The following is a 17,041-nucleotide window of genomic DNA, read 5'->3' on the forward strand; positions in this document are numbered from 1 at the left end:
ACCATAGAGTACCAAAAGCGGTACGTGCGAAGGCGGTACACATAACAATCGCATATTACGTATCACCAGTATGCTTAGCAAAAAAGGCTTGAACAAAGGATTAAGCAACATGGTCAGTTGGTCCCTGGCGGCATGAGAGCAATTGGTTAGAACCCAGAAGCAAGTACAAACATGTGCCATGTGAACAAAAATAGGGTGATGAGCAGGAAGTGACAGATACAAGGCAGCCGACTCGGTGTAACTGCTACAGAAATCGAGTGTACATGCGAAGGTAGGTCAATGAGGCCTTTATTGCCATCCTCTCATTAGCAAACATTAATGACCAAACAGGGGCGACATGAAATTAAGCCAGCTAGTGCTCAGTCGTTATCCTTAGAGACCTCTGCTGGATTATGAAGCAGTATCTACGACTATCTGAACTTCACAGCTTCCTAAGGGACAGTGAAAAAGTACAGTTTTTCTTTATAAGTGAACTTGAGTCATGCCGGGAACAGTATTGCATAGGGCACGTTACGCTATCTTAGCAGTTTTTTGACGCCGAAGAACTGGCGCCTCCCCTGTTGCACTCCAACAGAAAAATCGGGGAAGATCCTGATAGTGTGAGAGTCGAGGCGTAGGTCACCCTTCTCGCGTGACAGGCGAAGGATAAGGTCCCTGACCCTATAATTGAGGATCCTAGCGATGATAGGCCTGGGAAAGTCTCTGGGTTTAGGGCGCGGTGATAAGGCCCGATGGGCTCGCTCGACCGTGAAGTATGGGGACAGGGCAGGGTTGCCCAGCAGTTCTTTAAGTAGGTTCTCGACTGCCACCTCCATGCACCCCTTAAGGGCATTCTCTGGGACCCCAATGATAGGTGGGTTGTTCCTGCGCGAGCGGGACTCCAAGTCACACGATTTTCATGTCTCGGGTCAGGGAGGCAACTGTGTCCTGAAGGGTGTGCAGCCCATCCTTGTTCGTGCCAATCCCATTTTCTGCCTCAGTGATCCTAGTTCCAGCTTGGTCAACCCAGGACTTAAAGTGAAGCGACATTAGCGTTGATATCATCTAGCTTCTCGTGGAAGGAGGCAAAGTTCTTGGCCATGGATTCCATCATTGTGGTAAGATCAGAGGTTGGTGTACTAGGGTGTGATTCGTGTTCGGATTCCTGCTGGATGGATGATGCATTTCCCGGCTTGGGCCTAGGTGCTGCTTTCATGAACCTATCCATAGCCCCCACCTGTTGGTCCCCCGGTATCGGTTAGACATTTCTGGTGCAGTTAGAAGCGCAATGGCGCCCAAGTGGGTAATGCCTGGGGTGGTGTGGAGAGCAGAGGTACAGTTCAGCATAATGGTGCCCAGGGAAGGGCACAGCATGAAGGCACCGGGGGTGACAGCGACGGGGTCCGAGATCGATGTATTGATAGGAGCTACAATGGAGCTACAATGGAGCAAGCAGCTGTCTCAGCCATCCAACGTTGAGTGTATTGGGGCAGAGTTGCGGTATGCCACAGCCACAAGAGAGCAGAGACAGGTAGTAGTGGCAAAGGGGGAGTATGCTCGCATCTAGTAGCACTTGACCGTTGGAGAGCAAGTTTGGGGGCTCTCAGGCAGGTGAGACCAATGAGACCAATAGTAGAGGGAGCACCAGGGCTGGGAAAAATCATCCAAGCATCAGTGTTTATGGGGGCATAGAGGGCCCAGACAGAGGAGCCTCACTCGTGGCCCAGCACAGTCAAGGGGGGCCAAGTATTGCCGGAAAGTCAGGCGAGGTCTCCATATGGCCTGCCCACAGTTCAGAAGCACTAGGAGGTGCGGCGTCGGGAGCAAGAACGGGAGAGTGCCGTACGGAGCAGAGGTCCAGTAAGGGACCGGCAACACAGGCAGCAGAAGTACGCAACAGCGGACACTCCCCAGCTCCTCATCTGCTCTGTGAACATGCCAGTTCCATCCCGCGGGGAACGTACTCGCGGCTCCGCAGGCACCCGTAGTGAGGGGCGTGATTTCTCCCGGGGGGAAAGTTGCTTAAAGGTGGTCTGTTAGGGACACGGGGCGAGCAGCTTGTGGGGGCGGTCCTCCGCCTAGGCTCCCGTTCCACGCCAGGCTCAGAGTGCTGCCCAAGCCTCGGGCACATCAGGGTCAATCCGCAGCCCAAGGCGGGGCGCTTGGAGCAGGACAGCCAGCGCCAGCGCCAGGCGCAGCCGCACCATTTAGACTGCACCGCTGCGGTCCAGTTACGCCGCAAGGGCCACAGCGATGGTCACGGTGGCACCATAGGATGTGGATGGGGGCCAAGACCTGCAGGCCCCCAGGGCGCTGTCAGCGGCAGGCGCAGCCCACTGCCGCGGCGGAGGAGGAATCGCCCGAAGTTGGATGGGCAGTCGGACAGCGGGCTTCACACGCGGCCATGCGTCAATCGGCTGTCAAGAGTAGCTGGTCGTCCAGAGTCCGATTTTACTCAAAGTTGGGCCAAGCATCCCTCGAGGTGTCGGATGTACACGGAGGCAATATTGGGTGATACCATCAAGGCAGACTGCCGATGTAGCCGGATACGTGTCAGATCCACACAGAGCTCTAATGCTAGGCAGCCATTTTCGGGCTGCTCAACAGCGCCCCCATACTTTAGTTCTCTTTCTAATCCAACTTGACAATGTACTACAAAGGTAAATCACAAGTTTTAAGAAAGCTTTCCTCCATCCACTTGTATTCAACGTCTTCAGACAGCTTCTTTTCATTAACAGTGCATACTTCAACAAAGATCTTGAAACAGTTTCTTGTCATCAACAAAGAATATTTCAGTACTTCATTAGTTTAAAAACAAATGTCTTTGTCAGGATTTTTTGGCACCACTTTAGCTTCAGTACTACTTCACATAAATTCTTCAGTGCTTCTCCAATTACTTTGTTATAAGCTTTACCTCACCATAGTACTTCATGCATTGTCACCTGGTTTACTCTCATGTCACGTTTACTACTACTACGACCCTCTGCTCGTGTATACTCATGCCAGAACAGAACCAATGATTACAAAAGCTCCCGGTCTGGTATGCCCACCTGCCAGCCAAGACAAACTACTGCAGTTTTCTGTTCCTGTATACTTCCCTGCCCGCACAGAACCAATTGGTATAAAGTTCCAGGACCTGGTATACTCCCTTGCCAGGCCAAGCTATGACCTCTCAATACTTCTGTGGTATGGGTCAACTTTAAAGGTTTTAACAATGTCTTCTGCTTCACACAATTAGGTTTGAGAATTTCTTCAAGGAAAACAAGAATCACAGTGGTGCTATTTACTACACCCAAGTGTTTCCCACACGCAAGACAGGCAATGCTTTCTACTTCCTGAACCTCTTTTAGCAGAAGGGTCACCCTCAATTTTGTTCCACCTTTGTATTGTTAACCAAATGCTGATAACTCTATCTCTCTTTCACACTTCTTTGGCTTTGGCAATGTGGGTTTAAGACATTCTGTACACCTGGGCAATATTCTTCACACAGTCTGTTATGCTCTGTTATCTTTCTTTGGTTTAGACAACCTTGTTGTATATCACTTGCCTTAATGTGTGCCCCTTTTGGCTTTGGCAGTAGTGGTTTGGGTTCCCTTCTCAGTATGTGCCCCTTTGTGTGGTTGGCTGTTATTATTGCCCACTAAATAACAATCACCTCCTTCAAGTGGGATCTTTAAAGTCTCTTTATGCAATCTGCCTCAGGTTATATCAGCTTGGTATGCGTCACAATCATTCATTTGGTTTGCATCTGTTCGATATTCAAAAGGGAGTCTGGTTTCAAGCAACAGGTATTCACAGAGCACTCTGGGGTCACAATAATACAGTAAACTCACTGGGTTTGGCGTGCGTGTCCATATACCTCACTGCTTCCAGCTCTTCTGCTTCAGTTCTCCTACGCGTCGCGGCAGTTTCTCCTGCATGGCTTCCTGCGTCTCTCGTCTGCAACCTTCCAGCCCTCACGGCTCCCCCAGTGATCCGGTTCTCGTCTGCCACCGCTGAATGTTCCATGATGGGAAAAGTTACAGAAAGGTGCGCTTTCCACTGCGCGACCTCTGCAGCTGAAAACTCTAGCCCACATGCCCCTCTCAGGACAGGCATTAATTTCTCTCACCACTCTGGTCCCAGCATCCTGGCTCTTATGGAATTTCTTCTTCTGCTGCTTTGTGGAGATGTCCAAACTTCTCCACACATTACTACTACTACCCTTCTGCTGTTGCTGCTGCTTCAGCTTCCTCGCCTTCTTCCATATTGGTCGTATGGCGTGCACCTCAGGGGGCCTTTAATGCCTCTCAGCCACCCTCAGGTGTAGCTCATCAGCCTTAATGGGATTCACTCTGCACCCTTGTGCCTCTGCAGCCCTCTTATTCATCCGAGTACTCTGGAAATTCTGGGAATTGAAGTCCACACCACAAATGTTAGTTTTATCAATATTCCCGCCACGCCCCAACCCCCCCCCCCCCCTAGTAATTTCCTTTCCTTAAAAATATTTGTTAAAAGAGCATCAAAAGGATTAAAAGACAGATTTGGTTTTACAGAGGATTGAGGTTTTTCCCGATTTAATTTGGTATTTTCTAAAGACATCTCTGCATGCTTCTCCTGGGACTCAAAGGTTTTCTTATTCTTAATACATGACCGGTTATAATTGTCTTCACTCATATGGTTACAATTAACTTTATGGAGTAATTGTTCATCTTTGACAACATGCGAATATATGTGTTGCCATTAATGATACTTCCCTTCTTGAGGTACTGCGTCTCATCCCCTGAAGTCCTCCTATTTCCTGGGTGCTCTTCTCCTTCCAGGTGATCCTCCCAGCTAACACCGCCCCCAGGGTCAGGATCAGGAAGCATCTGCCTTTCCAATGCCACCTGAGATGAGACTGTAGACCTGGTTTATGTGAGGATTCATCACAGGAAGGAGTGAGAGATGTGTTGAGAGGTCAGGAGAATTTAAATGGGATGCTCGGTGCGAGCAAGAGTTTGAGAGAATAAAGGAGGAAATTGATTTGGCAAAACCACAGGAACAATTTAACACTAAGGATGATCATTTTCTCACCATGGGTGTGAGTGAGGTGGGATTGGGTGCAGTGTTGTCACAAAGGAGGACAGATGGGAGTGGAGTTGTTATAGCACATGCTTTAAGAGTGCTGAAGAGGGAGGAGCGGAGGTATTCATTGATCGAAAAGAAAGCGCTTGGATGTGTCTGCGGACTGGAGAGGTTCCAAACATTTGTGGGGAGAGTGAGTTTCACTGTGAGGACCATAAACCTCTTAAGATGTTGCTTGAGTACAAGGGAGCAGACAAGATAGCAGGGCAACTTTCAGGGAGGGGGACACAAATGCAATGATTTTGATGAGGAAGTAGTTGCTGGGAGGCAGAATCTATTTGCTGATTACCTTTCCAGTGCACGCATAGGAGGAATGGGATGAGAAAGAGGAGATAGGATGGAACAAACAAGTATTTGGGGTGTATAGGGACATGGAAGGAAGAGGAGAATCGGTAGCAGAGTGTAGTAATGATGTGACCATTAAGGAACTGAAAGAGTATCCGATGAATTAATGGCAGAGGAAAGCTACCCTATCAGAGGAACTAAAGAAATTCAGGGAGGTTTGTGATGAGCTCAGGGTAGAGAATGTGATTTTGTACAGATCAGGTAGAGAGGTGGCACCCAGTGGGTTTAGAGACAAGTTGGTTGAGCTTGCCCATGAGGGGCACATTGGAACTACGAAAAATACAGGGTTGCTGCAGGTAGATTATTGGCGGCCTGGACTAAGTGGATGTGTTGAGAATAGGGTGAGTGTGTGTATGGGGTTCAAAGAGTCAGGGAAGAGGTTGTGCTCTATAGAGCAGCCTTTTGTGATTCAAGAGATATCCCCATAGGCGGTGTGGGAGAAGGTAGCTATAGACATCGTGGGACCTTTGTAATGGTGTTGGTAGATGTTTTTTCTAAGTTGGTAGAGATGAAGGTGTTAAAGGAAACCACGGCGCAAGGTGCTGAGAAGTTCTTGGAATGCTGAGAAGTACTTGGAAGAGATTTTTACCAGAGAAGGGGTGCCCTATAGAATTCCATCTGTTAATGGGCCCCCATTTGTGTGTGAAGAACAGATTCTGTAAGACAGAAGGGATCAAGCACAAGACAACAGCTCTGTACCATCCCCAGACCAATGGGGCAGTTAAGAGAGTTAATAGGTGACTTATGGAGGCAGTGCGTATTGCAGAAGCATGTGGTGGAGTTGGAAGGCAGCGATGTGGGAGAGAGTCACGGAGCTGCTGCTGATGCCTCATACATTGACGGGGGCTAAACCATTTGCGTTGATGAGTGGGAGGAAAGGACATACGCTGGTGTGCCACTCATGGTTGGAGAAAGTGAGGAGGGTAATTGTGGGGGACGATGTGATAAGAGAGAGGTTGGCACATAGATGGAAGCGTGCAAAAGATAGATATAACTGGATCAAGTGAGTGAGAAGGGTAGAGACCAAAGAGGGAGATGTAGTCAGGGTGAAAAGGGGAATGATGCATTGTAAGGGTGCAGTCAACTATGGACCACCTGCAAGGGTCAAGGAGGTGCTGTAAAGTTGGAGAGTGGACAATGATGGACCCTTAGGAGCATAGGTAAGGCGTAAGGGGCCAAGTGTGTTACTGGCTTGGGGCAGAGCAAAGTGAATGTATTCAATGTAAAAGTCCAGTGCGAAGTCTATGTTCAATGTAAAGGTTTAATAGTTTTCATGTCTTCCTGTAAGGGAAGACATGTGTTGTTTATATCTGAGGTTATAATGAATTCCACCTCCATGGAAACATGTACATGTTAGGGGAGAATGTGAGAGTTTCCAGCTGAGACAGTTGGTAAACTGAGGGCAAGATACGAGGAGTGGGGGTTCACATCTCCTACTTAAATTAAGACTCAAAGCTACTCAAGTGTGTTTGCCTTCCTTGCGGATATCACAGTTACATGTTCCTTTAAGCCAACACATTTTGTAGCCAACACATGTTCTTACCTACGAATGATGCAGAAGTAGTAATACCACTATAGTATTTGTATTACTACCATTGATAGAAGAATGGCCACCAGCAGTAGATGCACTACCAGTAAGGTAATACTGCTGCTTTCAGGAGCAGTAGTAGCACACTAATGCTACTACTGCCAGTATCAGCACCTTTACCAGAGTAGCAGAAACAGCCGCAGCACTACTACTAGCATTAACACTAGTACTGCTGAGAGTACTACTACCAGTGCCAACCTTACTGACAATATTAGTAGTACTCCTGCTATAAGTAGTACTAGTAGCACCACTACCAATAGCAGACGTGGTACTACTACCAGCGCTTCCTCAGTGGTATTAGAATTGTTACTACCAGTGCTTCTACTATAAGAACTACTGCCACTAGCAGTCCTACTAGTGATAGTTCTACTTTTGCTGCTGTTAGCAGTGTCAATACTAATGCTGCTATTTCTTTGCGGTTGTTTAAGAAGTGTATTTATTGATGACCCGACAGGGACCAAGTTAGCCAGCCCTGAGGGAGGCCACGGTTCTGAGCCTAACCAAATTTGATGCAACTGTCCACTAACCATACTAAAAACTCAATATTCTGCAAACTGACCTCAAACGCTGAACAAAACACACCTCTGCCTCTAGCGCACCACAAACTGCACACATTCCACAACATCCAACAAGAAACCAAACACAAGTACACACAAAGCACCCCTAAGACTCAACACCACTTGGCGTCTACAACCTGAAAACGCGCCAACGCTCAGTGACCTGTTTCTCCGAACTGAAGCTGCCAACAGCACATCAAAGCTCTCTTGCTCTTTTACCTCTCAATCCCACTAACAACCCCGCCCCAACCCACCTTGCATTGCAGACCTGGCAAATGCGAAGAGACCATGCAAGTGGCAGCAGTGCGCGGTACAATACCAGATGACTTAACATGTTAATAATAATAAAAATCACAGGGAAAGCAATATTTACCATTGATAGCAGAGCAAAGGACAGAGGTCCTTTATAATGGGGTGAGAGAATGCAACTTGAAGAGGAGATGTTTCAGGGGAAGGTGGAAACATAAATCCGGGACGAGGTCTGGACAGAATGACATAGGAACGGGCTGATGAAGGAAGTGCTGAATTAAGGATGGAGGGGTGATGGAAAAGTGCTGTAGGGCTGTCCATGAAGGATAGAGAGAAGAGAAGACGGGGCGATGCAGTAGTGTAGAGTGCTAGAAAACAGGTTCTTCAGAAAACAGGAGAGCTTTGAGGTTGGACGGAGAGGGAGAGGAAGAGAATTCCAGAATAGGGCAGCAAGGAGAGAGAGCGGAAACTAGGGGGAGCTCAAAGGGCTCGAGTGGTGACAAGGAGGTGAGCTGAGGATGATCTTCATGAGAAAGTAGGAGAGTAGGGCGTGGGATGAGCAAAATATGCTGGTTCCTAAAATTTGAATGGGCCTGTGTACACACAGTCATGAGAACGACCCGGTTAGGAGCAAACAAGTCTGCAAAGTCCATTCCTTTAATTGTCCCCACCCGTGCATATATGGCCCCACAGCCCACTCACACCCAAAACTCACTGCGAGCGGGTGGTATTCAGCCATCTGCAGCCGAGATATCACAAACAAGTGCTGCGCAAGCGACGTCCCCACCCAGAACAAGTGCCAGCACGAGCGAAATACAGATGGCGGCCAATAAAGGCGCGCAATCAATATCAATTTGACTTTTTGTCACAGGGAGGGCGGATAAAGCGGAGTGGCCGGTGGGTGCGGCGAGGAATTACACATAATAATTCGTCTGCTATAATTAAATTATACATAAAGAAGAGCAGGAGCTGGAAAAGCGAGGCCCCATGTGCGGCAGCGGTAATTTAGTGTGGGAGGGGGTTGGGAATAGTGCCGCGGGAATCCGGGCCGGACTGTTTCCAAGATAATTGTGTTTTTTGGTGTCGCAGATGGTGCCAGCTCGGGTGATTCCTATAAACAAGACGGATGGCCGTCAGTGAGGAGCGCAATCACGGCACCTGACAGGGAAGCGCCCTCGCTTTCATTACAGGCCCAATCCATCAGCGCGCCGAGGAGGCAGCCCAACTCTGCAGCCAAAATATTAAAATAATAAAAAGGCGAGGCAATGAATAGCAGCTGCCAGTCAAGCATAACGGAGTGTGAGGTCAATGCTGTAGAATTATTATTTTTTTCATTCCATGTGGATCGGCTGCAAAATAATAAATATATTCATCGGAGGCTCTTGAACGGCTTCAATTCCATCAAGATGCTTTGGGGGTGAAGTGGGGCGGTCAAATAAATTGACACTGTGGAGGACCCCGTTTAACATGAGCCTTCCCCGCGACCCTATCGCCTTCTAGCCAGTGTCCTGTGGGAAAGAACACGGGGCAGGCGCGTGTACAACACGGAGGGCAGGGGACCCTTGCATATCAGAGGCCACGTGCATCTCTGCAGCGCACAGCCCACCCTCGGGTCCTCCCTTTATCTAGGGAGGCCTCCCAACCCCCAAGAAACAGGGCAAGGGGAAACATGGCGAGCAAGCCAAGGAACACATGGCCTAATTCACAGACGGTTTTCCAATAGGGGGTTTGCCATTATAAAACGCTTCTGTGAATTAGGCCCAAAATGAACACTTTAAACTCCAGGAACAACAGAAGAGCAAACGGACGCAGGGCCCATAAGGGGCGCCTTTTCTAGGGCATGGACCGTATATGTTTTTGGTGGTACACTGAACGTGCCAGGGCAAAGGCGAGCGTGCCAGAGAAGGGAATGGGCCGGAACAAGACGGAGCAGCGCTCCGGCAAAAAAAAAAGAGCACCACTCAATCCCTCCGGCAAGCACATGATGACACTCTCAGATCCTGTGCCTCAAGGAGCAGACTGCTCTCAGAAGACTCCTGCTCATTGAAGCACTGGTTGCTCACTGCGTGCTATTCCAGAGAGCGCTGCCCTGGGCCAAGCTATGTCCACGGACCAGCCCAGAACGCTATCAGTCAGAATCTGTTTGGTTTAGGCTGCGTCATCGCAAGAATTGCAAACACAACACGCTTTCAGAAGACTCAGCACTGGAGACTGCATGCAGAAACTGCCAGAGCCTCTCAGGCAATGGTGTGGCTGTACAAACTGGTATATATGTCCTGCAATTCACAGACATCTCTTTATTAAGGTGACTGCTGTGACCAATCAAAACAGAAGAGTCCATTACTCGCTTAAACGGGTTTCTTACTGAATCACTGCAAGACGTGTTAAACATTTAAAATTGTGGACATTGTTCCCACAATGCTCTTTGCTTTTTTGCACATTTCCAGGTGTGTGTATTCTATGAAGAGATACTGAGTTGTGCAATCCAGCAGCACCATGCCCTTTGGCCCCGCCCCCTCCTTCCCACAGCCCCGCCCCTCCATTTCCAGCACTGAACGTGCCATGTGTATTATGGACATTGAGCCAGTCTTAAAGCAGATTCACATTTCGTGCTGTCAGCAAATTAATAATTTAATTTGCTTATAGCCATCCCGGGTGTGCGGGGCAAAGAGGGGGTAATTCCCCCCATTGGCTGCTTTGCCCCCCACCCCCAATTGGTGGTCTGTCCCCCTCTCTGGCAAATAACTCTTTCCTGGGGTATGAAAGGTGCTCCTTTGCCCAGCCGCCATTCACACATTTGCAGGCCCTATTCACCGAGCCTGTGTTCTTTCTTCTGGCCTGAAAGGGACACCACAGGAATCAATGGGTCATGAATATCACTAAGATGGGATCCATCACCATTAAAAGCAGGCTTCCTACATGCTGGGCACACTATTGTTTTCCAAATGCGCAGCGTGCACTTGCAAACAAAAAAACCAAAAAAGAAATGTCCAAACCTTAAAATTACATTCACTCGTTTTCTTTAAAAAACAAAAGTTTTGTTGGACTACCACACAAATACCCTGTGCTTTTTGTACCCCTTCCTTTGTGTTTTATCGCAGAATATATTTCTAAGGAGGTGATATGCTTAATCGCAAATAAATGCTTCTATTGCGCTGACAGCAGTTATTAAGAAATTAAACTGTGGGTTCATGGGTGACAACCTTTGATTTTCACTAGGGGGGCAGACATTCTCCCACTCCCACCCTGAATGTAAGCAAGCAACCAGCCCAACTCATCCCTTGGCCAAACACATTTTATAGGCTTGTTTTTTAATAAGGAATTGCAAAACGTTCTGAGCTGTACAGCCAGTTTTAAATATGTAACATTTTAGCAACAGTCACTCAACCTGTTGAGCTACCCTGGTAGCCTTCTACTGTAGGGTGCATCTATGGATCCCTTAATGTGTTCAATGTCACTCAATTACCAACAGTGCAGTTCATGTACATGACTTCAAAGTCAACAGTATTTCATCTTCAGCCTCACTGACCCTGTGCATAGATGCATTGAGTGTGTGCCAGTGGTGGCTCATCCATAATGGGTGAGGGACATTGGCCCATAGGTACCCTCACCCCTTATGGAGGAGCAGAGGTGCCAGCCCAGTGTAAACTCTGAGCACTCCATCAGCTGGTTCTTGAAGCTGAGGGAGCGCTCCTTGGCTGGTTTGAACTGTCAAAGGGAAACTCTGTTTCCGTTTGACAGTTATGCTTCCCAGACTTGCATGCCCAATGAGCCATGCAAAGCCAAGGACGTTTTGCTTCCCCAGCTTGCATGGCCCATTGGGGATGCTGGTTGAGGAACTGGATGTGTGCATGTGCGAAGGGGCTCTCCTGCACCTTTCTGCACATACAAACGGAGCAGGGCACTTCATCATCAGCGTTGCGGCTCTTGCGTGCATAGACAGGAAACAGGAAGCACTCTTTGCTTCCTGGTTCCTGTTTGTGCTGCAGAGGAGCTGGAGCACTGTGAGAAAACTTCAGGAACGGGGTAGAAGGTTTGTTATTTTAAATATGCATATGTATGCATGTATCCTTGTGTTGTGTGTAATGAGTTAGTGTTTGATAATGGGTGTGCATGTGAGTGAGGGAGAGCATGTGCATGTTGTGTGAATTTGTGTGCATGTGTGTTTTTACTGGGCCATGAGGCTGATTTTTCGTCGGGGGGGGGATTGTTCCCAACCAGCCAAAATCATCACCACATGTGAGGCGCTGGGGTGCTCAGGGGGCAGGCATGGTACTTTTGTACTGGGCCTCTATGATCAGTGCTTTGTAAAATAAACCACACCTGCCCCTTGGTTCCGCCAGTGCCTTGCATGCACACAATCACATTGTGTGTGTGCGCGAGGCACTAGTGCCCGGGGGCAGGCATTGCATTTTTTACAGGGCATTTATGATAAAGCAAGCATGATAAGTGTTAGCTAGCCTGGCATTTTAATACAGCCAGTCTAGCCATTTCTTACTGTGGCATGACATTTCGTATTGGGCATCTTTGATAAAGCAAGCATAAATGATATGTCATTACAAAGGAGTGTGGGACCCCCCACTACTGAGAATGAACATGGGTCAAATACCCTGTTCTATGGAATTTCTTCCATTAAGGAGGGTCTAAAATCACATTTGAGCTCACTGCACCCTTCACAGAGGAAAAATATTCATTTGTATATCAGTCTTCGTCCCACCCACAAGGGCAGTCCAGCACTGAAATGCCAGGCAATGATCGATACATAGCTGGACCAATGCATGCGCAGCAATTTCTTATGCTTTCAATAGGCCGGCACTATCCGGCCCTTAGTACCGGCACTTCGCAAAATGTGTTTTATACAGGCCCGCCATTTCTCATCAATAAAAATGAGTACTAGTACTGAGGGCTGTTGATTTTCTCTGCAGGCCAATACGAGCTGCAGAGCAAAGTCGCAGCTGTACCTGTCCCTGCAAGCTGCTTAGTCACTTGGTTCTTTGTTTTCAGTAAAACGGCAGTGCCCAATCACTTGCAGGATCAGAAGGTCAATAGTTTGCCGGTCAGGCCCACAGACCACTGTAAATCCCGAAAGCTGCTGTGTTTGTACACACGTTTTCCAAACAAATAGGTACATTGAATAACGTGACGCAAATCCACTAGTTGGCTTTGCCTGCTTTTCATTTGCAAGAAGGCGATTCCCAGTCCAATTCGAGTCATGCTGTAGTGACTCGTGTGATTCTTTTTTTCCTGCCCATTGCTCGCTGCCACAACGATCCACTGAAGAAAAAGCTAAACTGAAGCTGTGTTTTTGTTTTGCCGAGCTCTGCACTTGTACTGTACTCGCGCCTTGAAACACGTGTTTTTAGGCGCGTTATAAATGCCAAATCATACCATACTCCAAGGGCTGCACAGCCCCACGGCCTGCATTTCAGCTTCGTAGTGCCATTTGTGTGTGTGCTAACCTATGCTTTTTTTTTAACCTATGCAGTGTTACAAGGCGAGGCGTCCTTTCTTTGTTTGGTGACCATTTCACGGATTGCGTGGCTTTTGCTTTATACTTGTGCAGTGTTACAAGGCGAGGCGTCCTTTCTTAGTTTGGCGATCACAAGAAGATGTCACGCTTCGTTTTGGATTTGATTGCATTTTCGGGGTTGAAGATTTGTTTAACTTCTAACTAACCCAACAGTCTCAATCAATAACTGTACGTGATTGTGTGAAAGTGAGGCCAGGTAATGAAACAGTGCTGCCACAGAGTTGCTAATATGCTGGCCTGCAGATCGATTGTTTGGCATTCAAATGATGGCAGCTTTTTCAAAGTGTGGTTATATTGGAGTGCCACCCTCAGGTCCATTTCAATCTGGAATCTCAGTGGGCTTTGTCTTATACCTGACCCTGCAGATATGGGAATTATGTTATGGTGACAGTGCAAATCCAGTGAGGGAACAGTTGCTCTTCATGGTGGGCTACAGCCTGTTGAGTGCAGTGATAACGTGTGCAGAAAAGCCATCTTGAGAGAGCAGAGCCAATGCCGGTTCCTTGCTTTTCTATGGAGCAGCAGAACAGGGTGCTGCATGTCTCCTCACCACCAGCGTCTCTGGGACTAACTGCAGAACAACGCCAAAGCACCACTGATTTAGAGGAAATGCACAGTAATGAGTCACACAAGTTAGGGTGGAGGAACCAGTGATGCCTGGAGTCACCCGTGTTATCAGGTGCAGGTGTCTATAAAATACGTGAACATGCTCTAAAGCTGCCAGACTGCATGTGCCTTCCAGGTAAAAGAGCCTGTCCAAACAGCGGTAAAGGGTGAATCGGGAGCAGGGTGTTTGTGTCTGGGGATGACATGATATGAAATGGCATTTATAACGCGCCTACACACAAGTGTATGTGCGTGTGTCTGAGTACTGTCATATGTCCTACGTTTTATCCTCCTACATCTTTGCCAGAATAGTACATGATTGATATGGGATTGATTGGGAAAGCCTGGGAAATTACATTTTGAAGTCGTTTCTTTGTTATTAGCAATGCCTATTCTAATATGTAAATGTTTAGTTGAAGTTGTGATGCAACGTGAAGTAAACTACTGAATTTCTTATTAGGCAATGAGAGCGAGCAATAATAAAAGTCCCTTTTTAGAGCTTAGTTTTCAACTATGATATCTGCTAGTTTGACACACAAAAAATTCAGTCAGACAGTCCCATTTTATATGGATAGTCACACTTGCTTAACACAATACATAACAACAAACTGGACCTTTGTGTGAAAGGATCACAGATACACTGCCTTACCAAAGTGTGTGATCCTTGGCACATCATTTAATCTTACTGGGTATTGCCTGCAAACAGAGTACGCCTAAAAAGGACCTGTGCCCAAGGTGCTGCGCCGAAATGGCGGGCGCTAAAATCGGTGAGGCAGAATTCTGGCTTCATAGCTTAGAGAGTACCTGCTTTTCTTTTCGTGTTTTCCATTTAAAGCACTGATGAGGCAGAGAGGGGAAGGAGAATCATGGGGCATCTACAGCAAGAGGCGCAGGAGGGGAAACTTACAGAGTAAAAAACGCCCTTTGTTTGATAACGTGACTGAAAAGCAGCACTGTAATGCCTAATTTCTATGAATGAAGAAACTCCAGTAAACACCTGGTAGCCACAGAAAGAGGACTGCAGTGTTGTGAGTGGCCATACTGGCAGGAGCACACGGACAGCTCTTCGACCCGGGCGACAATGGTTTAGGGGCCTCGTGATGCTGGAGTAGAAAAGCCTTGCTTCCCTTTCGGTTAGAGGAAATATGAAATCACACTACACGTTACATTCTTCCAGTTTTCTCTTCGCATGGAATGCAAGGCGTCCTGCTTGTGAACTACTCATTATACTTGTGTGAATTCCTTTTAGTGAAGGGGAAGTAGTTTGCTCTGTATGTACTGACCACTGCACAGCAAAATTAGCCTTAATAAAAGACCGATAACAGCTGTAGTGTAAAATCAGTCACGTGGCGTGAGTGCTACGCAGTGTGTGTGCCGCATCCTTTGCTGTCCCCACTACATACATGTACTTGCCTTGTGCAGTGGTAGGGCTGGCCCACAAAGGGAGGGGGGCATGAAGGATGTCCAGAAGGGGGCACGAGGCTCTTCAACAAGGGAGTACAGTGACTGCTTTTAATTGAAATTATAAACAGATTTGATATCTGGGGGGAGGGGGGACATAACTATATTGGCCCCAGTGAGGGTTTTGGGGTTTGGGGGGATTGGCAACTGTATTTTAACTCAAGGGGGGCTTAGCATAAAAAAGTTTGAATGCCACTGGCCTAGTGCCTTCCACGCAGTCTCCCCACTATTGCAGTGATAGTCCTGCCCTCTAGAAACCGGAATAATAAACCCTGCGATGAGGGTCAACCGCAGAAAGGGAAATGGCAAAAAGTCATGGTGCGCTCTGTTTTAGTGCCACAATTCGTTGTCCATGGCACGAGATGCAGTTGGCGTCTCCGCACAACCACAGTGCATACCAGTACAGCAGCCAATCAGACGACAGGCAGAGGAATCTCTTCTTCTAGTACAGGAGCCATTCTTCCATGGATGGCTCGTGTTTTGGAAAGAGGTCATCACGGGGAGGGGGCCTGTCAAAGTGGGATCTCGCCTCCACTGCCTTACCCCATGGGCAATCTTCGTGGCTTGGATCATTGAAAGTCAAAGAAAATCTGGGATTTCACCTGGGAGTCGGGAGTGGGGTCAAAACAGGCCCATGACCGTGCTTATACAAAGTGTAAAAGACACGAGACGGAGGTTGAAGAGAGATGACTTCAAACTACATAGTAAACCCACCTGGCAAGTTAAGTAGGTGAGTGGCAGCATGGCGGTAGGTCTATTTCCCCCATTCTGAATGGAAGCAGACACATCCACGTGAGACTTAAAAATCGCCTCTGGAAAGAAATAGTAAAAGCAAATACACCTGATTTTAACAATTGTGTCACACGGCATGCAACTCTTTGCTAACCATCCCCCCAATTGTGAGCCACCCACCAATCACACCTCTTAAGAGGATATTACTACATATCATCCGCGGGCTGCCTGGTGTGCAGCTGCCTGATGGTAATTGCACTTCAATACGAAAGACACGCCTGGGAAGAGTGGATTGCTGCAGCAGGTATGGGCCTTCGCTTTCCCTGGGCTCAGAACCCTCTAAACACTCTGTGATTTTCACCATGAACTGCAAAAAATGCACGCAAATGAAATGAGTGTTGGAGCCCTTGACATGGCAAAGAAATGACATGCCTCCCACCATATATGCACGGCACGGCGGCGGCATTTCACATGTAAGCTTGTAGCAACTGCAAAAAGCTGGCGGATGCCACATGCATCCTGTGCCTTAGCCCCAGGAGGAGCTGCCATGAATGCAGGCAGAGCGGGTGGGGCTGACAGACGTGCACATGGGGCCCTAAGCCCCAGCTCCAGTCCCCGGGAGAGCACAACAGGCTGACGCTTCTTTACACTTTGCTTTTGCACTCTGGCAGTTGGGAAAGTAGCTCCTGAATTTCCTACTGAAGTAGGTGGAGCAATGTGGGGATATGAAGCGCCCCACAGCCTCAAAGAGGATTACAAAATGCAGGGCACAATGCCAAGGTGGAAGAAACAAGGGTGCCAACAATCACTTGGAAGGAATAGAACAAGGACGTTCTAGTGGCGGAAATAACATCTCCGGCAATAGAAACACTTGTGTATAGGCGCGTT

Source organism: Ambystoma mexicanum, chromosome 3q (genome assembly GCF_040938575.1).
Source record: "Ambystoma mexicanum isolate Mex_15411 chromosome 3q, UKY_AmexF1_1, whole genome shotgun sequence".
Lineage (NCBI taxonomy): Eukaryota > Metazoa > Chordata > Amphibia > Caudata > Ambystomatidae > Ambystoma > Ambystoma mexicanum.